This window comes from Phalangium opilio, unplaced genomic scaffold (assembly GCF_054372755.1).
Source record: "Phalangium opilio isolate 3A_F unplaced genomic scaffold, DU_Popi_V2 ptg000360l_1, whole genome shotgun sequence".
NCBI classification, from domain to species: domain Eukaryota; kingdom Metazoa; phylum Arthropoda; class Arachnida; order Opiliones; family Phalangiidae; genus Phalangium; species Phalangium opilio.
Window position 1 is genome coordinate 3688503 of NW_028324230.1, and position 20754 is coordinate 3709256.

At 35.4% G+C, this 20754-nt stretch overlaps 46 non-coding genes across 46 annotated transcripts; all 46 read right to left on the reverse strand.

Moving 5' to 3' along the window:
• Positions 1-161: 161 nt before the first annotated feature.
• Positions 162-234, reverse strand: TRNAT-UGU (transfer RNA threonine (anticodon UGU)). Its single transcript has one exon. It is a non-coding gene; the product is annotated as a tRNA-Thr (tRNA).
• A 372-nt stretch (positions 235-606) lies between these two features.
• Positions 607-679, reverse strand: TRNAT-CGU (transfer RNA threonine (anticodon CGU)). Its single transcript has one exon. It is a non-coding gene; the product is annotated as a tRNA-Thr (tRNA).
• A 577-nt stretch (positions 680-1256) lies between these two features.
• TRNAT-UGU (transfer RNA threonine (anticodon UGU)) lies at positions 1257-1329 on the reverse strand. Its single transcript has one exon. It is a non-coding gene; the product is annotated as a tRNA-Thr (tRNA).
• Positions 1330-1496: 167 nt separating this feature from the next.
• TRNAT-CGU (transfer RNA threonine (anticodon CGU)) lies at positions 1497-1569 on the reverse strand. Its single transcript has one exon. It is a non-coding gene; the product is annotated as a tRNA-Thr (tRNA).
• Positions 1570-2146: 577 nt separating this feature from the next.
• On the reverse strand, positions 2147-2219 carry TRNAT-UGU (transfer RNA threonine (anticodon UGU)). Its single transcript has one exon. It is a non-coding gene; the product is annotated as a tRNA-Thr (tRNA).
• Positions 2220-3239: 1020 nt separating this feature from the next.
• Positions 3240-3312, reverse strand: TRNAT-CGU (transfer RNA threonine (anticodon CGU)). Its single transcript has one exon. It is a non-coding gene; the product is annotated as a tRNA-Thr (tRNA).
• A 372-nt stretch (positions 3313-3684) lies between these two features.
• Positions 3685-3757, reverse strand: TRNAT-UGU (transfer RNA threonine (anticodon UGU)). The gene has a single exon. It is a non-coding gene; the product is annotated as a tRNA-Thr (tRNA).
• Positions 3758-3888: 131 nt separating this feature from the next.
• On the reverse strand, positions 3889-3961 carry TRNAT-UGU (transfer RNA threonine (anticodon UGU)). The gene has a single exon. It is a non-coding gene; the product is annotated as a tRNA-Thr (tRNA).
• A 167-nt stretch (positions 3962-4128) lies between these two features.
• Positions 4129-4201, reverse strand: TRNAT-CGU (transfer RNA threonine (anticodon CGU)). Its single transcript has one exon. It is a non-coding gene; the product is annotated as a tRNA-Thr (tRNA).
• A 2363-nt stretch (positions 4202-6564) lies between these two features.
• Positions 6565-6637, reverse strand: TRNAT-CGU (transfer RNA threonine (anticodon CGU)). The gene has a single exon. It is a non-coding gene; the product is annotated as a tRNA-Thr (tRNA).
• A 131-nt stretch (positions 6638-6768) lies between these two features.
• TRNAT-UGU (transfer RNA threonine (anticodon UGU)) lies at positions 6769-6841 on the reverse strand. The gene has a single exon. It is a non-coding gene; the product is annotated as a tRNA-Thr (tRNA).
• Positions 6842-6973: 132 nt separating this feature from the next.
• On the reverse strand, positions 6974-7046 carry TRNAT-UGU (transfer RNA threonine (anticodon UGU)). Its single transcript has one exon. It is a non-coding gene; the product is annotated as a tRNA-Thr (tRNA).
• Positions 7047-7383: 337 nt separating this feature from the next.
• Positions 7384-7456, reverse strand: TRNAT-UGU (transfer RNA threonine (anticodon UGU)). The gene has a single exon. It is a non-coding gene; the product is annotated as a tRNA-Thr (tRNA).
• A 131-nt stretch (positions 7457-7587) lies between these two features.
• Positions 7588-7660, reverse strand: TRNAT-UGU (transfer RNA threonine (anticodon UGU)). Its single transcript has one exon. It is a non-coding gene; the product is annotated as a tRNA-Thr (tRNA).
• A 166-nt stretch (positions 7661-7826) lies between these two features.
• Positions 7827-7899, reverse strand: TRNAT-CGU (transfer RNA threonine (anticodon CGU)). The gene has a single exon. It is a non-coding gene; the product is annotated as a tRNA-Thr (tRNA).
• Positions 7900-8271: 372 nt separating this feature from the next.
• On the reverse strand, positions 8272-8344 carry TRNAT-UGU (transfer RNA threonine (anticodon UGU)). The gene has a single exon. It is a non-coding gene; the product is annotated as a tRNA-Thr (tRNA).
• Positions 8345-8511: 167 nt separating this feature from the next.
• TRNAT-CGU (transfer RNA threonine (anticodon CGU)) lies at positions 8512-8584 on the reverse strand. The gene has a single exon. It is a non-coding gene; the product is annotated as a tRNA-Thr (tRNA).
• A 132-nt stretch (positions 8585-8716) lies between these two features.
• On the reverse strand, positions 8717-8789 carry TRNAT-CGU (transfer RNA threonine (anticodon CGU)). Its single transcript has one exon. It is a non-coding gene; the product is annotated as a tRNA-Thr (tRNA).
• Positions 8790-9160: 371 nt separating this feature from the next.
• On the reverse strand, positions 9161-9233 carry TRNAT-UGU (transfer RNA threonine (anticodon UGU)). Its single transcript has one exon. It is a non-coding gene; the product is annotated as a tRNA-Thr (tRNA).
• Positions 9234-9365: 132 nt separating this feature from the next.
• TRNAT-UGU (transfer RNA threonine (anticodon UGU)) lies at positions 9366-9438 on the reverse strand. Its single transcript has one exon. It is a non-coding gene; the product is annotated as a tRNA-Thr (tRNA).
• Positions 9439-9775: 337 nt separating this feature from the next.
• TRNAT-UGU (transfer RNA threonine (anticodon UGU)) lies at positions 9776-9848 on the reverse strand. Its single transcript has one exon. It is a non-coding gene; the product is annotated as a tRNA-Thr (tRNA).
• A 131-nt stretch (positions 9849-9979) lies between these two features.
• On the reverse strand, positions 9980-10052 carry TRNAT-UGU (transfer RNA threonine (anticodon UGU)). Its single transcript has one exon. It is a non-coding gene; the product is annotated as a tRNA-Thr (tRNA).
• Positions 10053-10218: 166 nt separating this feature from the next.
• Positions 10219-10291, reverse strand: TRNAT-CGU (transfer RNA threonine (anticodon CGU)). Its single transcript has one exon. It is a non-coding gene; the product is annotated as a tRNA-Thr (tRNA).
• Positions 10292-10663: 372 nt separating this feature from the next.
• Positions 10664-10736, reverse strand: TRNAT-UGU (transfer RNA threonine (anticodon UGU)). Its single transcript has one exon. It is a non-coding gene; the product is annotated as a tRNA-Thr (tRNA).
• A 167-nt stretch (positions 10737-10903) lies between these two features.
• On the reverse strand, positions 10904-10976 carry TRNAT-CGU (transfer RNA threonine (anticodon CGU)). The gene has a single exon. It is a non-coding gene; the product is annotated as a tRNA-Thr (tRNA).
• A 132-nt stretch (positions 10977-11108) lies between these two features.
• Positions 11109-11181, reverse strand: TRNAT-CGU (transfer RNA threonine (anticodon CGU)). Its single transcript has one exon. It is a non-coding gene; the product is annotated as a tRNA-Thr (tRNA).
• Positions 11182-11553: 372 nt separating this feature from the next.
• Positions 11554-11627, reverse strand: TRNAT-UGU (transfer RNA threonine (anticodon UGU)). Its single transcript has one exon. It is a non-coding gene; the product is annotated as a tRNA-Thr (tRNA).
• Positions 11628-11759: 132 nt separating this feature from the next.
• Positions 11760-11832, reverse strand: TRNAT-UGU (transfer RNA threonine (anticodon UGU)). Its single transcript has one exon. It is a non-coding gene; the product is annotated as a tRNA-Thr (tRNA).
• A 372-nt stretch (positions 11833-12204) lies between these two features.
• TRNAT-UGU (transfer RNA threonine (anticodon UGU)) lies at positions 12205-12277 on the reverse strand. Its single transcript has one exon. It is a non-coding gene; the product is annotated as a tRNA-Thr (tRNA).
• Positions 12278-12649: 372 nt separating this feature from the next.
• Positions 12650-12722, reverse strand: TRNAT-UGU (transfer RNA threonine (anticodon UGU)). Its single transcript has one exon. It is a non-coding gene; the product is annotated as a tRNA-Thr (tRNA).
• A 2711-nt stretch (positions 12723-15433) lies between these two features.
• Positions 15434-15506, reverse strand: TRNAT-UGU (transfer RNA threonine (anticodon UGU)). The gene has a single exon. It is a non-coding gene; the product is annotated as a tRNA-Thr (tRNA).
• Positions 15507-15638: 132 nt separating this feature from the next.
• TRNAT-UGU (transfer RNA threonine (anticodon UGU)) lies at positions 15639-15711 on the reverse strand. The gene has a single exon. It is a non-coding gene; the product is annotated as a tRNA-Thr (tRNA).
• A 167-nt stretch (positions 15712-15878) lies between these two features.
• Positions 15879-15951, reverse strand: TRNAT-CGU (transfer RNA threonine (anticodon CGU)). The gene has a single exon. It is a non-coding gene; the product is annotated as a tRNA-Thr (tRNA).
• A 131-nt stretch (positions 15952-16082) lies between these two features.
• TRNAT-UGU (transfer RNA threonine (anticodon UGU)) lies at positions 16083-16155 on the reverse strand. The gene has a single exon. It is a non-coding gene; the product is annotated as a tRNA-Thr (tRNA).
• A 372-nt stretch (positions 16156-16527) lies between these two features.
• TRNAT-UGU (transfer RNA threonine (anticodon UGU)) lies at positions 16528-16600 on the reverse strand. Its single transcript has one exon. It is a non-coding gene; the product is annotated as a tRNA-Thr (tRNA).
• A 167-nt stretch (positions 16601-16767) lies between these two features.
• TRNAT-UGU (transfer RNA threonine (anticodon UGU)) lies at positions 16768-16840 on the reverse strand. The gene has a single exon. It is a non-coding gene; the product is annotated as a tRNA-Thr (tRNA).
• Positions 16841-16972: 132 nt separating this feature from the next.
• Positions 16973-17045, reverse strand: TRNAT-UGU (transfer RNA threonine (anticodon UGU)). The gene has a single exon. It is a non-coding gene; the product is annotated as a tRNA-Thr (tRNA).
• Positions 17046-17177: 132 nt separating this feature from the next.
• Positions 17178-17250, reverse strand: TRNAT-UGU (transfer RNA threonine (anticodon UGU)). The gene has a single exon. It is a non-coding gene; the product is annotated as a tRNA-Thr (tRNA).
• A 132-nt stretch (positions 17251-17382) lies between these two features.
• TRNAT-UGU (transfer RNA threonine (anticodon UGU)) lies at positions 17383-17455 on the reverse strand. The gene has a single exon. It is a non-coding gene; the product is annotated as a tRNA-Thr (tRNA).
• A 372-nt stretch (positions 17456-17827) lies between these two features.
• TRNAT-UGU (transfer RNA threonine (anticodon UGU)) lies at positions 17828-17900 on the reverse strand. Its single transcript has one exon. It is a non-coding gene; the product is annotated as a tRNA-Thr (tRNA).
• A 372-nt stretch (positions 17901-18272) lies between these two features.
• TRNAT-UGU (transfer RNA threonine (anticodon UGU)) lies at positions 18273-18345 on the reverse strand. The gene has a single exon. It is a non-coding gene; the product is annotated as a tRNA-Thr (tRNA).
• A 372-nt stretch (positions 18346-18717) lies between these two features.
• On the reverse strand, positions 18718-18790 carry TRNAT-UGU (transfer RNA threonine (anticodon UGU)). The gene has a single exon. It is a non-coding gene; the product is annotated as a tRNA-Thr (tRNA).
• A 132-nt stretch (positions 18791-18922) lies between these two features.
• On the reverse strand, positions 18923-18995 carry TRNAT-UGU (transfer RNA threonine (anticodon UGU)). Its single transcript has one exon. It is a non-coding gene; the product is annotated as a tRNA-Thr (tRNA).
• A 336-nt stretch (positions 18996-19331) lies between these two features.
• TRNAT-UGU (transfer RNA threonine (anticodon UGU)) lies at positions 19332-19404 on the reverse strand. Its single transcript has one exon. It is a non-coding gene; the product is annotated as a tRNA-Thr (tRNA).
• A 372-nt stretch (positions 19405-19776) lies between these two features.
• On the reverse strand, positions 19777-19849 carry TRNAT-UGU (transfer RNA threonine (anticodon UGU)). The gene has a single exon. It is a non-coding gene; the product is annotated as a tRNA-Thr (tRNA).
• Positions 19850-20666: 817 nt separating this feature from the next.
• On the reverse strand, positions 20667-20739 carry TRNAT-CGU (transfer RNA threonine (anticodon CGU)). Its single transcript has one exon. It is a non-coding gene; the product is annotated as a tRNA-Thr (tRNA).
• Between the last annotated feature and the right edge of the window lie 15 nt (positions 20740-20754).

Consider the following 20754-nt stretch of genomic DNA (forward strand, 5'->3'; position numbering starts at 1 on the left):
AGGCGCTTTAACCACAAAGCCACGGAGCTCTTGCTCTGAAACGATATGAATTCTGAATATTCCAGTAATTTAACTAAATTAACTCATCGGAACTTTTACCGTATTGTTTTATTTTTCAAAATTTAATAGCTACGAAAAATAATTCAAGTAACATAACAGCAAGGCTCCGACGAGAATCGAACTCATGATCTCCTGTTTACAAGACAGGCGCTTTAACCACTAAGCCACGGAGCCCGTGCTTTGAAGCGATATTAATGCTGAATTTTTCAGTAAATTAACTCAATTAACTCGTCGCAACTTTTACCCTATTGTTTGCATATTTGCATATATAAATAAACTATTATTTTTAATTTTTTCAAAATTTGATAGGTACGAAATCTAGTTCATGTGACTTAACAGCAAGGCTCCGACGACAATTGAACTCATGATCTCCTATTTAAGAGACAGGCGCTTTAACCACTAAGCCACGGAGATCTTGCTCTGAAACGATATGAATTCTGAATATTCCAGTAATTTAACTAAATTAACTCATCGGAACTTTTACCCTATTGTTTTATTTTTCAAAATTTAATAGCTACGAAAAATAATTCAAGTAACATAACAGCAAGGCTCCGACGAGAATCGAACTCATAATCTCCTGTTTACGAGGCAGGCGCTTTAACCACTAAGCCACGGAGCCCGTGCTTTGAAGCGATATTAATGCTGAATTTTTCAGTAAATTAACTCAATTAACTCGTCGCAACTTTTACCCTATTGTTTGCATATTTGCATATATAAATCAACAATTATTTTTAATTTTTTCAAAATTTGATAGCTTCGAAATCTGGTTCATGTGACTTAACAGCAAGGCTCCGACGACAATTGAACTCATGATCTCCTGTTTACGAGACAGGCGCTTTAACCACTAAGCCACGGAGATCTTGCTCTGAAACGATATAAATTCTGAATATTCCAGTAATTTAACTAAATTAACTCATCGGAACTTTTACCCTATTGTTTTATTTTTCAAAATTTAATAGCTACGAAAAATAATTCAAGTAACATAACAGCAAGGGTCCGACGAGAATCGAACTCATGATCTCCTGTTTACAAAACAGGCGCTTTAACCACTAAGCCACGGAGCTCTTGCTCTGAAACGATATGAATTCTGAATGTTCCAGTAATTTAACTAAATTAACTCATCGGAACTTTTACCCTATTGTTTTATTTTTAAAAATTTAATAGCTACGAAAAAAAATTCAAGTAACATAACAGCAAGGCTCCGATGAGAATCGAACTCATGATCTCCTGTTTACAAGACAGGCGCTTTAACCACTAAGCCACGGAGCCCTTGCTTTGAAGCGATATTAATGCTGAATTTTTCAGTAAATTAACTCAATTAACTCGTCGCAACTTTTACCCTATTGTTTGCATATGTGCATATATAAATCAACTATTATTTTTAATTTTTTCAAAATTTGATAGCTACGAGATCTAGTTCATGTAACTTAACAGCAAGGCTCCGACGACAATTGAACTCATGATCTCCTGTTTACGAGACAGGCGCTTTAACCACTAAGCCACGAAGCCCGTGCTTTGAAGCGATATTAATGCTGAGTTTTTCAGTAAATTAACTCAATTAACTCGTCGCAACTTTTACCCTATTGTTTGCATATTTGCATATATAAATCAACTATTATTTTTAATTTTTTCAAAATTTGATAGCTACGAAATCTAGTTAATGTGACTTAACAGCAAGGCTCCGACGACAATTGAACTCATGATCTCCTGTTTACGAGACAGGCGCTTTAACCACTAAGCCACGGAGATCTTGCTCTGAAATGATATGAATTCTGAATATTCCAGTAATTTAACTAAATTAACTCATCGGAAGTTTTACCCTATTGTTTTATTTTTCAAAATTTAATAGCTACGAAAAATAATTCAAGTAACATAACAGCAAGGGTCCGACGAGAATCGAACTCATGATCTCCTGTTTATGAGACAGGCGCTTTAACCACTAAGCCACGGAGCTCTTGCTCTGAAACGATATGAATTCTGAATGTTCCAGTAATTTAACTAAATTAACTCATCGGAACTTTTACCCTATTGTTTTATTTTTAAAAATTTAATAGCTACGAAAAAAAATTCAAGTAACATAACAGCAAGGCTCCGATGAGAATCGAACTCATGATCTCCTGTTTACAAGACAGGCGCTTTAACCACTAAGCCACGGAGCCCTTGCTTTGAAGCGATATTAATGCTGAATTTTTCAGTAAATTAACTCAATTAACTCGTCGCAACTTTTACCCTATTGTTTGCATATATGCATATATAAATCAACTATTATTTTTAATTTTTTCAAAATTTGATAGCTACGAGATCTAGTTCATGTAACTTAACAGCAAGGCTCCGACGACAATTGAACTCATGATCTCCTGTTTACGAGACAGGCGCTTTAACCACTAAAGCTTTGTCCACACTGAACTCGCGCTCGCGTGTTCGCGCCTTCGTATATTCGCATCTTCGCAACAGATCACAAAAAACATTTGCACTTCTGTTCTTATACACTTAAAAATTTTACTTTTCCCATTCTTAGAGCCAATAAAGTTTGAGCAATCATTGCGCCATCTGCCCTTCTCCAACGACGTTGTCCAATGAGAAAAACCAAACTAATCGCCCCAGCCTTCCTCTCGTCTGTGATTGGTGCTTTTCTCGCGAAGGCGCGAAATTCTTGGCCTAGTCGCAAGAAATTTGTTTCTTCGCGAGGTGAGGACGCAAAGTAGCGCAAACCCAATGTGGACAGTAGCGCGATCTTGCAAACAAGCAAAGCGAAGATGCGAACGTGCAAAATGTGTCAGTCTGGACAGGCCTTAAGCCACGAAGCCCGTGCTTTGAAGCGATATTAATGCTGAATTTTTCAGTAAATTAACTCAATTAACTCGTCGCAACTTTTACCCTATTGTTTGCATATTTGCATATATAAATCAACTATTATTTTTAATTTTTTCAAAATTTGATAGCTACGAAATCTAGTTCATGTGACTTAACAGCAAGGCTCCGACGACAATTGAACTCATGATCTCCTGTTTACGAGACAGGCGCTTTAACCACTAAGCCACGGAGATCTTGCTCTGAAATGATATGAATTCTGAATATTCCAGTAATTTAACTAAATTAACTCATCGGAAGTTTTACCCTATTGTTTTATTTTTCAAAATTTAATAGCTACGAAAAATAATTCAAGTAACATAACAGCAAGGCTCCGACGAGAATCGAACTCATGATCTCCTGTTTACGAGACAGGCGCTTTAACCACTAAGCCACGGAGCCCTTGCTTTGAAGCAATATTAATGCTGAATTTTTCAGTAAATTAACTCAATTAACTCGTCGCAACTTTTACCCTATTGTTTGCATATATGCATATATAAATCAACTATTATTTTTAATTTTTTCAAAATTTGATAGCTACGAAATCTAGTTCATGTAACTTAACAGCAAGGCTCCGACGACAATCGAACTCATGGTGTCCTGTTTACGAGACAGGCGCTTTAACCACAAAGCCACTTGGCTCTTGCTCTGAAACGATATGAATTCTGAATATTCCAGTAATTTAACTAAATTAACTCATCGGAACTTTTACCCTATTGTTTTATTTTTCAAAATTTAATAGCTACGAAAAATAATTCAAGTAACATAACAGCAAGGCTCCGACGAGAATCGAACTCATGATCTCCTGTTTACAAGACAGGCGCTTTAACCACTAAGCCACGGAGCTCTTGCTCTGAAACGATATGAAATGTGAATGTTCCAGTAATTTAACTAAATTAACTCATCGGAACTTTTACCCTATTGTTTTATTTTTAAAAATTTAATAGCTACGAAAAGAATTCAAGTAACATAACAGCAAGGCTCCGATGAGAATCGAACTCATGATCTCCTGTTTACAAGACAGGCGCTTTAACCACTAAGCCACGGAGCCCTTGCTTTGAAGCGATATTAATGCTGAATTTTTCAGTAAATTAACTCAATTAACTCGTCGCAACTTTTACCCTATTGTTTGCATATATGCATATATAAATCAACTATTATTTTTAATTTTTTCAAAATTTGATAGCTACGAGATCTAGTTCATGTAACTTAACAGCAAGGCTCCGACGACAATTGAACTCATGATCTCCTGTTTACGAGACAGGCGCTTTAACCACTAAGCCACGAAGCCCGTGCTTTGAAGCGATATTAATGCTGAATGTTTCAGTAAATTAACTCAATTAACTCGTCGCAACTTTTACCCTATTGTTTGCATATTTGCATATATAAATCAACTATTATTTTTAATTTTTTCAAAATTTGATAGCTACGAAATCTAGTTCATGTGACTTAACAGCAAGGCTCCGACGACAATTGAACTCATGATCTCCTAATAATTAAATTTTGTTAAAAAGAAGAGAGGACTTATGGCAATAAAATACAAGTACTTTATTAGGTGTAAATTGCCTAATAAAAATACACTTGAGATGAGAGCTTTCGGCTCGAGAGCCTTCATCAGTCATACTAAAATCTAAAACGCGTGACACACACGAAGTAACCTCGGTTTTTTAAAAAATCATATCACGCCCTCTTTTGAACAAGATGCCTGTCGTCTATGACTCCCCAATATTTTGCTTCAGCACAGCCTTGATTTAAATTTAATATCCCTGATTTTTTAATAAATATACCTTCAATGAATTTTCTTTTTCGCCAATTTTTTTCCCGATATAAAACTTCTGGATATTTAAAATCCATTACGTGACCTTTCGACTCCCAAACATGAACCGCTATGCCGTTTTCTTTATCAAAATTTTTAATGCATTGCTTATGCCCTGAGAACCTATTTTTTAACGTTTGTTGTGTTTCACCAACATACGTTTCGCCGCATGTTTCACATTTTACTTGGTAAACAACGCAGCGATTATCCAATAGGTTAATATCTCTTTTAGGCCTATTTTTAACTAAGTGATTGTTTAAATTTTGTCCACCTATATTTAATAATTTAATGTTGAATTTATTTTTTAATAATCTACCTAATTTTTCACTAATTCCCCTAATTTACGGAAGCGCTAAGCATGGTTGAGAGTCTCTAGGTCTGTTGTAGTCGTTATTAACAATATTATTTTTAAAAATCGAATCAATTAAACCATTTGGGTAATTACTATTAATTAACTGATTTTTAACGATGGCTTTATCAGTCTCAGGTTCGTCGGAGATATTTTCTATGCGGTGTTTTAAGCTTTTTACTATACCTAACTTTACAATTTGGCTATGGCAGGAGTTATAATCTAGAAATTTTTTACAGTGAGTGGGTTTTTGAAAAAGAGTACATTTTAAACTATTGTCATTATTTAATCTTTTGGTCATTATGTCTAGAAAGGGTAGACTGCCATTATTTTCTAATTCGATTGTAAATTTAATAGAATTATCTAAGCTATTCACTAAATCCAATAACAAATTTGTATTGTTTCTTACATTTTTTAAAATGACAAAAATGTCATCGACGAACCTTACCCAAAATTTTATATTTCTTGCCATTCTTTTATGACTAAATAGTTTTTCTTCAATAAACTCCATATATAAATTAGCTAAGACACTCGAAAGTGGATTACCCATCGCTAAACCCTTTGTTTGTACAAAAAATTGATCTTTAAAGCTAAAATATGTGTTATTTAGGGGAATTAGTGAAAAATTAGGTAGATTATTAAAAAATAAATTCAACATTAAATTATTAAATATAGGTGGACAAAATTTAAACAATCACTTAGTTAAAAATAGGTCTAAAAGAGATATTAACCTATTGGATAATCGCTGCGTTGTTTACCAAGTAAAATGTGAAACATGCGGCGAAACGTATGTTGGTGAAACACAACAAACGTTAAAAAATAGGTTCTCAGGGCATAAGCAATGCATTAAAAATTTTGATAAAGAAAACGGCATAGCGGTTCATGTTTGGGAGTCGAAAGGTCACGTAATGGATTTTAAATATCCAGAAGTTTTATATCGGGAAAAAAATTGGCCAAAAAGAAAATTCATTGAAGGTATATTTATTAAAAAATCAGGGATATTAAATTTAAATCAAGGCTGTGCTGAAGCAAAATATTGGGGAGTCATAGACGACAGGCATCTTGTTCAAAAGAGGGCGTGATATGATTTTTTAAAAAACCGAGGTTACCTCGTGTGTGTCACGCGTTTTAGATTTTAGTATGACTGATGAAGGCTCTCGAGCCGAAAGCTCTCATCTCAAGTGTATTTTTATTAGGCAATTTACACCTAATAAAGTACTTGTATTTTATTGCCATAAGTCCTCTCTTCTTTTTAACAAAATTTAATTATTAACGTTACACTATGGCTTCGAAAAAGTTTAACATTCATGATCTCCTGTTTACGAGACAGGCGCTTTAACCACTAAGCCACGGAGATCTTGCTCTGAAACGATATGAATTCTGAATATTCCAGTAATTTAACTAAATTAACTCATCGGAAGTCTTACCCTATTGTTTTATTTTTCAAAATTTAATATCTACGAAAAATAATTCAAGTAACATAACAGCAAGGCTCCGACGAGAATCGAACTCATGATCTCCTGTTTACGAGACAGGCGCTTTAACCACTAAGCCACGGAGCTCTTGCTCTGAAACGATATGAATTCTGAATATTCCAGTAATTTAACTAAATTAACTCATCGGAACTTTTACCCTATTGTTTTATTTTTCAAAATTTAACAGCTACAAAAATAGTTCAAGTAACATAACAGCAAGGCTCCGACGAGAATCGAACTCATGATCTCCTGTTTACAAGACAGGCGCTTTAACCACTAAGCCACGGAGCTCTTGCTCTGAAACGATATGAATTCTGAATATTCCAGTAATTTAACTAAATTAACTCATCGGAACTTTTACCCTATTGTTTTATTTTTCAAAATTTAATAGCTACGAAAAATAATTCAAGTAACATAACAGCAAGGCTCCGACGAGAATCGAACTCATGATCTCCTGTTTACAAGACAGGCGCTTTAACCACTAAGCCACGGAGATCTTGCTCTGAAACGATATGAATTCTGAATATTCCAGTAATTTAACTAAATTAACTCATCGGAACTTTTACCCTATTGTTTTATTTTTCAAAATTTAATAGCTACGAAAAATAATTCAAGTAACTTAACAGCAAGGCTCCGACAAGAATCGAACTCAAGATCTCCTGTTTACAAGGCAGGCGCTTTAACCACTAAGCCACGGAGCTCTTGCTCTGAAAAGATATGAATTCTGAATATTCCAGTAATTTAACTAAATTAACTCATCGGAACATTTACCCTATTGTTTAATTTTTCAAAATTTAATAGCTACGAAAAATAATTCAAGTAACATAACAGCAAGGCTCCGACGAGAATCGAACTCATGATCTCCTGTTTACAAGACAGGCGCTTTAACCACTAAGCCACGGAACTCTTGCTCTGAAACGATATGAATTCTGAATATTCTAGTAATTTAACTAAATTAACTCATCGGAACTTTTACCCTATTGTTTTATTTTTAAAAATTTAATAGCTACGAAAAAAATTCAAGTAACATAACAGCAAGGCTCCGACGAGAATCGAACTCATGATCTCCTGTTTACAAGACAGGCGCTTTAACCACTAAGCCACGGAGCCCGTGCTTTGAAGCGATATTAATGCTGAATTTTTCAGTAAATTAACTCAATTAACTCGTCGCAACTTTTACCCTATTGTTTGCATATATGCATATATAAATCAACTATTATTTTTAATTTTTTCAAAATTGATAGCTACGAGATCTAGTTCATGTAACTTAACAGCAAGGCCCCGACGACAATCGAACTCATGATCTCCTGTTTACGAGACAGGCGCTTTAACCACTAAGCCACGGAGCCCGTGCTTTGAAGCGATATTAATGCTGAATTTTTCAGTAAATTAACTCAATTAACTCGTCGCAACTATTACCCTATTGTTTGCATATTTGCATATATAAATCAACTATTATTTTTAATTTTTTCAAAATTTGATAGGTACGAAATCTAGTTCATGTGACTTAACAGCAAGGCTCCGACGACAATTGAACTCATAATCTCCTGTTTACGAGACAGGCGCTTTAACCACTAAGCCACGGAGATCTTGCTCTGAAACGATATGAATTCTGAATGTTCCAGTAATTTAACTAAATTAACTCATCGGAACTTTTACCCTATTGTTTTATTTTTAAAAATTTAATAGCTACGAAAAAAAATTCAAGTAACATAACAGCAAGGCTCCGATGAGAATCGAACTCATGATCTCCTGTTTACAAGACAGGCGCTTTAACCACTAAGCCACGGATCCCTGGCTTTGAAGCGATATTAATGCTGAATTTTTCAGTAAATTAACTCAATTAACTCGTCGCAACTTTTACCCTATTGTTTGCATATATGCATATATAAATCAACTATTATTTTTAATTTTTTCAAAATTTGATAGCTACGAGATCTAGTTCATGTAACTTAACAGCAAGGCTCCGACGACAATCGAACTCATGATCTCCTGTTTACGAGACAGGCGCTTTAACCACTAAGCCACGAAGCCCGTGCTTTGAAGCGATATGAATTCTGAATATTCCAGTAATTTAACTAAATTAACTCATCGGAAGTTTTACCCTATTGTTTTATTTTTCAAAATTTAATATCTACGAAAAATAATTCAAGTAACATAACAGCAAGGCTCCGACGAGAATCGAACTCATGATCTCCTGTTTACGAGACAGGCGCTTTAACCACTAAGCCACGGAGCCCTCGCTTTGAAGCAATATTAATGCTGAATTTTTCAGTAAATTAACTCAATTAACTCGTCACAACTTTTACCCTATTGTTTGCATATATGCATATATAAATCAACTATTATTTTTAATATTTTCAAAATTTGATAGCTACGAAATCTAGTTCATGTAACTTAACAGCAAGGCTCCGACGACAATCGAACTCATGGTGTCCTGTTTACGAGACAGGCGCTTTAACCACAAAGCCACGGGGCTCTTGCTCTGAAACGATATGAATTCTGAATATTCCAGTAATTTAACTAAATTAACTCATCGGAACTTTTACCCTATTGTTTTATTTTTCAAAATTTAACAGCTACAAAAATAGTTCAAGTAACATAACAGCAAGGCTCCGACGAGAATCGAACTCATGATCTCCTGTTTACAAGACAGGCGCTTTAACCACTAAGCCACGGAGCTCTTGCTCTGAAACGATATGAATTCTGAATATTCCAGTAATTTAACTAAATTAACTCATCGGAACTTATACCCTATTTTTTTATTTTTCAAAATTTAATAGCTACGAAAAATAATTCAAGTAACATAACAGCAAGGCTCCGACGAGAATCGAACTCATGATCTCCTGTTTACAAGACAGGCGCTTTAACCACTAAGCCACGGAGATCTTGCTCTGAAACGATATGAATTCTGAATATTCCAGTAATTTAACTAAATTAACTCATCGGAACTTTTACCCTATTGTTTTATTTTTCAAAATTTAATAGCTACGAAAAATAATTCAAGTAACTTAACAGCAAGGCTCCGACAAGAATCGAACTCAAGATCTCCTGTTTACAAGGCAGGCGCTTTAACCACTAAGCCACGGAGCTCTTGCTCTGAAAAGATATGAATTCTGAATATTCCAGTAATTTAACTAAATTAACTCATCGGAACATTTACCCTATTGTTTAATTTTTCAAAATTTAATAGCTACGAAAAATAATTCAAGTAACATAACAGCAAGGCTCCGACGAGAATCGAACTCATGATCTCCTGTTTACAAGACAGGCGCTTTAACCACTAAGCCACGGAACTCTTGCTCTGAAACGATATGAATTCTGAATATTCTAGTAATTTAACTAAATTAACTCATCGGAACTTTTACCCTATTGTTTTATTTTTAAAAATTTAATAGCTACGAAAAAAATTCAAGTAACATAACAGCAAGGCTCCGACGAGAATCGAACTCATGATCTCCTGTTTACAAGACAGGCGCTTTAACCACTAAGCCACGGAGCCCGTGCTTTGAAGCGATATTAATGCTGAATTTTTCAGTAAATTAACTCAATTAACTCGTCGCAACTTTTACCCTATTGTTTGCATATATGCATATATAAATCAACTATTATTTTTAATTTTTTCAAAATTGATAGCTACGAGATCTAGTTCATGTAACTTAACAGCAAGGCTCCGACGACAATCGAACTCATGATCTCCTGTTTACGAGACAGGCGCTTTAACCACTAAGCCACGGAGCCCGTGCTTTGAAGCGATATTAATGCTGAATTTTTCAGTAAATTAACTCAATTAACTCGTCGCAACTATTACCCTATTGTTTGCATATTTGCATATATAAATCAACTATTATTTTTAATTTTTTCAAAATTTGATAGGTACGAAATCTAGTTCATGTGACTTAACAGCAAGGCTCCGACGACAATTGAACTCATAATCTCCTGTTTACGAGACAGGCGCTTTAACCACTAAGCCACGGAGATCTTGCTCTGAAACGATATGAATTCTGAATGTTCCAGTAATTTAACTAAATTAACTCATCGGAACTTTTACCCTATTGTTTTATTTTTAAAAATTTAATAGCTACGAAAAAAAATTCAAGTAACATAACAGCAAGGCTCCGATGAGAATCGAACTCATGATCTCCTGTTTACAAGACAGGCGCTTTAACCACTAAGCCACGGATCCCTGGCTTTGAAGCGATATTAATGCTGAATTTTTCAGTAAATTAACTCAATTAACTCGTCGCAACTTTTACCCTATTGTTTGCATATATGCATATATAAATCAACTATTATTTTTAATTTTTTCAAAATTTGATAGCTACGAGATCTAGTTCATGTAACTTAACAGCAAGGCTCCGACGACAATCGAACTCATGATCTCCTGTTTACGAGACAGGCGCTTTAACCACTAAGCCACGAAGCCCGTGCTTTGAAGCGATATGAATTCTGAATATTCCAGTAATTTAACTAAATTAACTCATCGGAAGTTTTACCCTATTGTTTTATTTTTCAAAATTTAATATCTACGAAAAATAATTCAAGTAACATAACAGCAAGGCTCCGACGAGAATCGAACTCATGATCTCCTGTTTACGAGACAGGCGCTTTAACCACTAAGCCACGGAGCCCTCGCTTTGAAGCAATATTAATGCTGAATTTTTCAGTAAATTAACTCAATTAACTCGTCACAACTTTTACCCTATTGTTTGCATATATGCATATATAAATCAACTATTATTTTTAATTTTTTCAAAATTTGATAGCTACGAAATCTAGTTCATGTAACTTAACAGCAAGGCTCCGACGACAATCGAACTCATGGTGTCCTGTTTACGAGACAGGCGCTTTAACCACAAAGCCACGGGGCTCTTGCTCTGAAACGATATGAATTCTGAATATTCCAGTAATTTAACTAAATTAACTCATCGGAACTTTTACCCTATTGTTTTATTTTTCAAAATTTAATAGCTACGAAAAAAAATTCAAGTAACATAACAGCAAGGCTCCGACGAGAATCGAACTCATGATCTCCTGTTTACAAGACAGGCGCTTTTAACCACTAAGCCACGGAGCTCTTGCTCTGAAACGATATGAATTCTGAATATTCCAGTAATTTAACTAAATTAACTCATCGGAACTTTTACCCTATTGTTTTATTTTTCAAAATTTAATAGCTACGAAAAAAAATTCAAGTAACATAACAGCAAGGCTCCGACGAGAATCGAACTCATGATCTCCTGTTTACAAGACAGGCGCTTTAACCACTAAGCCACGGAGCCCGTGCCTTGAAGCGATATTAATGCTGAATTTTTCAGTAAATTAACTCAATTAACTCGTCGCAACTTTTACTCTATTGTTTGCATATATGCGTATATAAATCAACTATTATTTTTAATTTTTTCAAAATTTGATAGCTACGAAATCTAGTTCATGTGACTTAACAACAAGGCTCCGACGACAATCGAATTCTTGATCTCCTGTTTACGAGACAGGCGCTTTAACCACTAAGCCACGGAGCTCTTGCGCAGAAACGATATGAATTCTGAATATTCCAGTAATTTAACTAAATTAACTAATCGGAACTTTTACCCTATTGTTTTATTTTTCAAAATTTAATAGCTACAAAAAAAAATTCAAGTAACATAACAGCAAGGCTCCGACGAGAATCGAACTCATGATCTCCTGTTTACAAGACAGGCGCTTTAACCACTAAGCCACGGAGCCCGTGCTTTGAAGCGATATTAATGCTGAATTTTTCAGTAAATTAACTCAATTAACTCGTCGCAACTTTTACTCTATTGTTTGCATATATGCATATATAAATCAACTATTATTTTTAATTTTTTCAAAATTTGATAGCTACGAAATCTAGTTCATGTGACTTAACAGCAAGGCTCCGACGACAATCGAACTCTTGATCTCCTGTTTACGAGACAGGCGCTTTAACAACTAAGCCACGGAGATCTTGCTCTGAAACGATGTGAATTCTGAATATTCCAGTAATTTAACTAAATTAACTCATCGGAACTTTTACCCTATTGTTTTATTTTTCAAAATTTAATAGCTACGAAAAATAACTCAAGTTACATAACAGCAAGGCTCCGACGACAATCGAACTCATGATCTCCTGTTTACAAGACAGGCGCTTTAACCACTAAGCCACGGAGCTCTTGCTCTGAAACGATATGAATTCTGAATATTCCAGTAATTTAACTAAATTAACTAATCGGAACTTTTACCCTATTGTTTTATTTTTCAAAATTTAATAGCTACGAAAAACAAGTTGGGAAAACCAAAATATTACCTCTCCGAGGAGGACTACTTACAAACTTACTTACCCAGATATGGAAATGTTTCTTTTTTTAAGAACAAATACTGAAGTTAAAATTTATGAAATATTAAAGCAGTATACAAAGCATAGCAAATATACTGTAAATCAGACGACATTTTACATCCAATAAGGATATACTTGTACACATTAAAATCATCCGATGGGGGAAAAACGGGAAATGAAGAGCTAAACCTTTGGAGGGATATTACCTTTACGTTTTTGTAAAGGCCGAATTTTCTACTCCTCAACTGTATACCCTCTATGTTCAAAGCCATATTCACAACAGGGTTGCCATGTAAACACTATCCTCTCGTTTCACCTCAACGATTTTCTTAGTTTGTCAACATGACTGTTAACGTTACATAACACCAAAGCTTATTTGTTTCTACACACACTGGAAGTAAATGCGCACCATAAATAGCATGAAAACATGAAGCTATAATCCGATTACGATCAGACCTTTCACTGGTCTGGGCTGCGTCCAGCAGAGCTCCCCAAAATGACAGCGGATTTTGGAAAACGGTTACCGGTGAGATCTGTCGTCATAGCTTTTTTCCGGTCATCGGTGTTTTAAAAATGACGCTAGCGCCATAAAGCGTGCAAGGTACCAAGGCTTAACAAAAATTGTATGATAACATATTTAAAGAGATAGATAACAACGTCTTTTATAATTAAAATTAGAAAGTAACATGTCTCTTAAAATTCTCGCGTCATCAAATGGTTTCACGCCAATTAAATAGCTATAGTCCCATCAGAATCAGCAAGAGCTATTAATTATTAGCGTTATTAAGAGTATTAATTCCTCCATGTTTTTTCGCCAAGCTGAGAACTACGCGTTTTACGTCACGTTTTCCCAAAACCCGACTATTTTCTTTGAAGACCGCGCTGGCTCAGCGCTGAGCACCGTGACGTCAAATTCAAAAGCAAAATCCCGTCCTGTACGACACTGCTAACAGCGCTGAGCTCTGCTGAACGCGGCCCAGATATCCACCATGATTATAAACTCTAAGCCTAATTATTAAACAGTGTATTTAACTTTCGGCTCACTCTGAACCGTTAATGTCGCTGCATTACTGAAACGAAAACCAAACCCAAGCGTTTACTTTTTGGTTCACTAGGCCTATTGACAAATAAAAGTACATTTGACCAATATCGTTGCGTTCGTTTTGAAATCACTATAGAAAGGATTATGCTATAAACAGATGTAGCATCGCTTAAGTAATATATAAACATCCATTTCAAATAACAATATTAAAAAACATTCTTTTAATATCAAAATGAAACAGAGCTTTAAAGCTACAAAAGTACTAAATGCATCGTAATTACGAAAAAGATTTCCACATATTCACTTTATATTATGAAAAAGTGAATATTAAGGTTCTGTAGGATTTCTTAACACATCAAAACAAAGCGAACTGCTAACTCGGCGCACTAGTGTGACAACGGACAGACACACACAGACAAAAAAATAGACTGCTTTTTAACTCTTTCCGTTTTAATTTTGAGTTTAGAAACAAGATTATCTTAAATATTAAAATAAATATAATTAATATTAATTATTTTCTTCGTTAGTTGTTCGCCTTATTGAGCGTTACATCGTCTTGATAAAGAACAATTAAACATTCTTGAGAGACTTGACTAATATTGGCGTTTAAAATGAAGCATACGCCGGTTGCTTCACCTTATTCTAATAGGTAGTATATAATGATTTCGAACCGCAGCTATGGATAAGAACAGCGCAATTGCGTGAACCTTTGGTGGAAGCCCCGCCATTGGGAGGCCGGACGTTTCTCGTAACCCTGGCCGATCGCCGCGTATGTCTTAACCTTAAGGATGATGATGGAGTAGAAGCCAGGTGTGCAGACTGGTGTCCATGTGGGATGGACAAAAACTATGACCAGAAGATGGTGGTGTAGAAGCCAGGTGTACAGACTGGTGTCCAAGTGGGATGGACAAAAACAATGACCAGAAGATGGTGGTGTAGAAGCCAGGTGTACAGACTGGTGTCCATGTGGGATGGACAAAAACAATGACCAGAAGATGGTGGTGTAGAAGCCAGGTGTACAGACTGGTGTCCATGTGGGATGGACAAAAACAAAGACGAGAAGATGGTGGTGTAGAAGCCAGGTGTACAGACTGGTGTCCATGTGGGATGGACAAAAACAAAGACCAGAAGATGGTGGTGTTAGAAGCCAGTAAGTACAGACTGGTGTCTTTGTGGGATAGACAAAAGCAACGCCCAGAAGGTGGTGGTGTTAGAAGCCAGTGAATACAGATTGGTGTTCACGTGGAATGGACAATTGACTAGTCAGATGAAATAGTAGTGGCCAGTTGAATTGTGGATAGCCTCAAGTTTTGAATTTTCCGGGAACTGTGAATGCGGTCCGGAAATGGCGAACACATTTGCTTCGATTCGGAAACTGCGAACGCGGTCCCCTGGGGTGTAAGTCAAAAACAACAGCCTGACACACACACATGCCTGTCGATTTTAGAACCTCTCCGTGACATACGTCACTCGGAGAGGTAAAAATTCAAGTAACATAACAGCAAGGCTTCGACGAGAATCGAACTCGTGATCTCCTGTTTACAAGACAGGCGCTTTAACCACTAAGCCACGGAGCTCTTGCTCTGAAACGATATGAATTCTGAATATTCCAGTAATTTAACTAAATTAACTCATCGGAACTTTTACCCTATTCTTTTATTTTTCAAAATTTAATAGCTACGAAAAATATTTCAAGTAACATAACAGCAAGGCTCCGACGAGAATCGAACTCATGATCTCCTGTTTACAAGACAGGCGCTTTAACCACTAAGCCACGGAGCCCTTGCTTTGAAGCGATATTAATGCTGAATTTTTCAGTAAATTAACTCAATTAACTCGTCGCAACTTTTACTCTATTGTTTGCATATATGCATATATAAATCAACTATTATTTTTAATTTTTTCAAAATTTGATAGCTACGAAATATAGTTCATGTGACTTAACAGCAAGGCTCCGACGACAATCGAACTCTTGATCTCCTGTTTACGAGACAGGCGCTTTAACCACTAAGCCACGGAGCTCTTGCTCTGAAACGATATTAATTCTGAATATTCCAGTAATTTAACTATATTAACTAATCGGAACTTTTACCCTATTGTTTTATTTTTCAAAATTTAATAGCTACGAAAAAAATTCAAGTAACATAACAGCAAGGCTCCGACGAGAATCGAACTCATGATCTCCTGTTTACAAGACAGGCGCTTTAACCACTAAGCCACGGAGCCCGTGCTTTGAAGCGATATTAATGCTGAATTTTTCAGTAAATTAACTCAATTAACTCGTCGCAACTTTTACTCTATTGTTTGCATATATGCATATATAAATCAACTATTATTTTTAATTTTTTCAAAATTTGATAGCTACGAAATCTAGTTCATGTGACTTAACAGCAAGGCTCCGACGACAATCGAACTCTTGATCTCCTGTTTACGAGACAGGCGCTTTAACAACTAAGCCACGGAGATCTTGCTCTGAAACGATATGAATACTGAATATTCCAGTAATTTAACTAAATTAACTCATCGGAACTTTTACCCTATTGTTTTATTTTTCAAAATTTAATAGCTACGAAAAATAATTCAAGTTACATAACAGCAAGGCTCCGACGAGAATCGAACTCATGATCTCCTTTTTACAAGACAAGCGCTTTAACCACTAAGCCACGGAGCCCTTGCTTTGAAGCGATATTAATGCTGAATTTTTCAGTAAATTAACTCAATTAACTCGTCGCAACTTTTACCCTATTGTTTGCATATATGCATATATAAATCAACTATTATTTTTAATTTTTTCAAAATTTGATAGCTACGAAATCTAGTTCATGTGACTTAACAGCAAGGCTCCGACGACAATCGAACTCATGATCTCCTGTTTACAAGACAGGCGCTTTAACCACTAAGCCACGGAGCTCTTGCTCTGAAACGATATGAATTCTGAATATTCCAGTATTTTAACTAAATTAACTAATCGGAACTTTTACCCTATTGTTTTATTTTTCAAAATTTAATAGCTACGAAAAAAAATTCAAGTAACATAACAGCAAGGCTCCGACGAGAATCGAACTCATGATCTCCTGTTTACAAGACAGGCGCTTTAACCACTAAGCCACGGAGCTCTTGCTCTGAAACGATATGAATTCTGAATATTCCAGTAATTTAACTAAATTAACTCATCGGAACTTTTACCCTATTGTTTTATTTTTCAAAATTTAATAGCTACGAAAAATAATTCAAGTAACATAACAGCAAGGCTCCGACGAGAATCGAACTCATGATCTCCTGTTTACAAGACAGGCGCTTTAACCACTAAGCCACGGAGCTCTTGCTCTGAAACGATATGAATTCTGAATATTCCAGTAATTTAACTAAATTATCTAATCGGAACTTTTACCCTATTGTTTTATTTTTCAAAATTTAATAGCTACGAAAAAAAATTCAAGTAACATAACAGCAAGGCTCCGACGAGAATCGAACTCATGATCTCCTGTTTACAAGACAGGCGCTTTAACCACTAAGCCACGGAGCCCGTGCTTTGAAGCGATATTAATGTTGAATTTTTCAGTAAATTAACTCAATTAACTCGTCGCAACTTTTACTCTATTGTTTGCATATATGCATATATAAATCAACTATTATTTTTAATTTTTTCAAAATTTGATAGCTACGAAATCTAGTTCATGTGACTTAACAGCAAGGCTCCGACGACAATCGAACTCTTGATCTCCTGTTTACGAGACAGGCGCTTTAACAACTAAGCCACGGAGATCTTGCTCTGAAACGATATGAATTCTGAATATTCCAGTAATTTAACTAAATTAACTCATCGGAACTTTTACCCTATTGTTTTATTTTTCAAAATTTAATAGCTACGAAAAAAAATTCAAGTAACATAACAGCAAGGCTCCGACGAGAATCGAACTCATGATCTCCTGTTTACAAGACAGGCGCTTTAACCACTAAGCCACGGAGCCCGTGCTTTGAAGCGATATTATTGTTGAATTTTTCAGTAAATTAACTCAATTAACTCGTCGCAACTTTTACTCTATTGTTTGCATATATGCATATATAAATCAACTATTATTTTTAATTTTTTCAAAATTTGATAGCTACGAAATCTAGTTCATGTGACTTAACAGCAAGGCTCCGACGACAATCGAACTCTTGATCTCCTGTTTACGAGACAGGCGCTTTAACAACTAAGCCACGGAGATCTTGCTCTGAAACGATATGAATTCTGAATATTCCAGTAATTTAACTAAATTAACTCATCGGAACTTTTACCCTATTGTTTTATTTTTCAAAATTTAATAGCTACGAAAAATAATTCAAGTTACATAACAGCAAGGCTCCGACGAGAATCGAACTCATGATCTCCTGTTTACAAGACAGGCGCTTTAACCACTAAGCCACGGAGCCCGTGCTTTGAAGCGATATTAATGCTGAATTTTTCAGTAAATTAACTCAATTAACTCGTCGCAACTTTTACCCTATTGTTTGCATATATGCATATTTAAATCAACTATTATTTTTAATTTTTTCAAAATTTGATAGCTACGAAATCTAGTTCATGTGACTTAACAGCAAGGCTCCGACGACAATCGAACTCTTGATCTCCTGTTTACGAGACAGGCGCTTTAACAACTAAGCCACGGAGCTCTTGCTCTGAAACGATATGAATTCTGAATATTCCAGTATTTTAACTAAATTAACTAATCGGAACTTTTACCCTATTGTTTTATTTTTCAAAATTTAATAGCTACGAAAAAAAATTCAAGTAACATAACAGCAAGGCTCCGACGAGAATCGAACTCATGATCTCCTGTTTACAAGACAGGCGCTTTAACCACTAAGCCACGGAGCTCTTGCTCTGAAACGATATGAATTCTGAATATTCCAGTAATTTAACTAAATTAACTCATCGGAACTTTTACCCTATTGTTTTATTTTTCAAAATTTAATAGCTACGAAAAATAATTCAAGTAACATAACAGCAAGGCTCCGACGAGAATCGAACTCATGATCTCCTGTTTACAAGACAGGCGCTTTAACCACTAAGCCACGGAGCTCTTGCTCTGAAACGATATGAATTCTGAATATTCCATTAATTTAACTAAATTAACTAATCGGAACTTTTACCCTATTGTTTTATTTTTCAAAATTTAATAGCTACGAAAAAAATTCAAGTAACATAACAGCAAGGCTCCGACGACAATCGAACTCTTGATCTCCTGTTTACGAGACAGGCGCTTTAACCACTAAGCCTCGGAGATCTTGCTCTGAAACGATACGAATTCTGAATATTCCAGTAATTTAACTAAATTAACTCATCGGAACTTTTACCCTATTATTTTATTTTTCAAAATTTAATAGCTACGAAAAAAAATTCAAGTAACATAACAGCAAGGCTCCGACGAGAATCGAACTCATGATCTCCTGTTTACAAGACATGGGCTTTAACCACTAAGCCACGGAGCCCGTGCTTTGAAGCGATATTAATGCTGAATTTTTCAGTAAATTAACTCAATTAACTCGTCGCAACTTTTACCCTATTGTTTGCATATATGCATATGTAAATCAACTATTATTTTTAATTTTTTCAAAATTTGATAGCTACGAAATCTAGTTCATGTAACTTAACAGCAAGGCTCCGACGACAATCGAACTCATGATCTCCTGTTTACGAGACAGGCGCTTTAACCACTAAGCCATGGAGCTCTTGCTCTGAAACGATATGAATTCTGAATATTCCAGTAATTTAACTAAATTAACTCATCGGAACTTTTACCCTATTGTTTTATTTTTCAAAATTTAATAGCTACGAAAAATGATTCAAGTAACATAACAGCAAGGCTCCGACGAGAATCGAACTCATGATCTCCTTTTTACAAGACAGGCGCTTTAACCACTAAGCCACGGAGCCCGTGCTTTGAAGCGATATTAATGCTGAATTTTTCAGTAAATTAACTCAATTAACTCGTCGCAACTTTTACCCTATTGTTTGCATATATGCATATTTAAATCAACTATTATTTTTAATTTTTTCAAAATTTGATAGCTACGAAATCTAGTTCATGTAACTTAACAGCAAGGCTCCGACAACAATCGAACTCATGATCTCCTGTTTTCGAGACAGGCGCTTTAACCACTAAGCCACGGAGCTCTTGCTCAGAAACGATATGAATTCTGAATATTCCAGTAATTTAACTAAATTAACTCATCGGAACTTTTACCCTATTGTTTTATTTTTCAAAATTTGATAGCTACGAAATCTAGTTCATGTAACTTAACACCAAGGCTCCGACGACAATCGAACTCATGATCTCCTGTTTACGAGACAGGCGCTTTAACCACTAAGCCTCGGAGATCTTGCTCTGAAACGATATGAATTCTGAATATTCCAGTAATTTAACTAAATTAACTCATCGGAACTTTTACCCTATTATTTTATTTTTCAAAATTTAATAGCTACGAAAAAAAATTCAAGTAACATAACAGCAAGGCTCCGACGAGAATCGAACTCATTATCTCCTGTTTACAAGACATGGGCTTTAACCACTAAGCCACGGAGTTCGTGCTTTGAAGCGATATTAATGCTGAATTTTTCAGTAAATTAACTCAATTAACTCGTCGCAACTTTTACCCTATTGTTTGCATATATGCATATGTAAATCAACTATTATTTTTAATTTTTTCAAAATTTGATAGCTACGAAATCTAGTTCATGTAACTTAACAGCAAGGCTCCGACGACAATCGAACTCATGATCTCCTGTTTACGAGACAGGCGCTTTAACCACTAAGCCACGGAGCTCTTGCTCTGAAACGA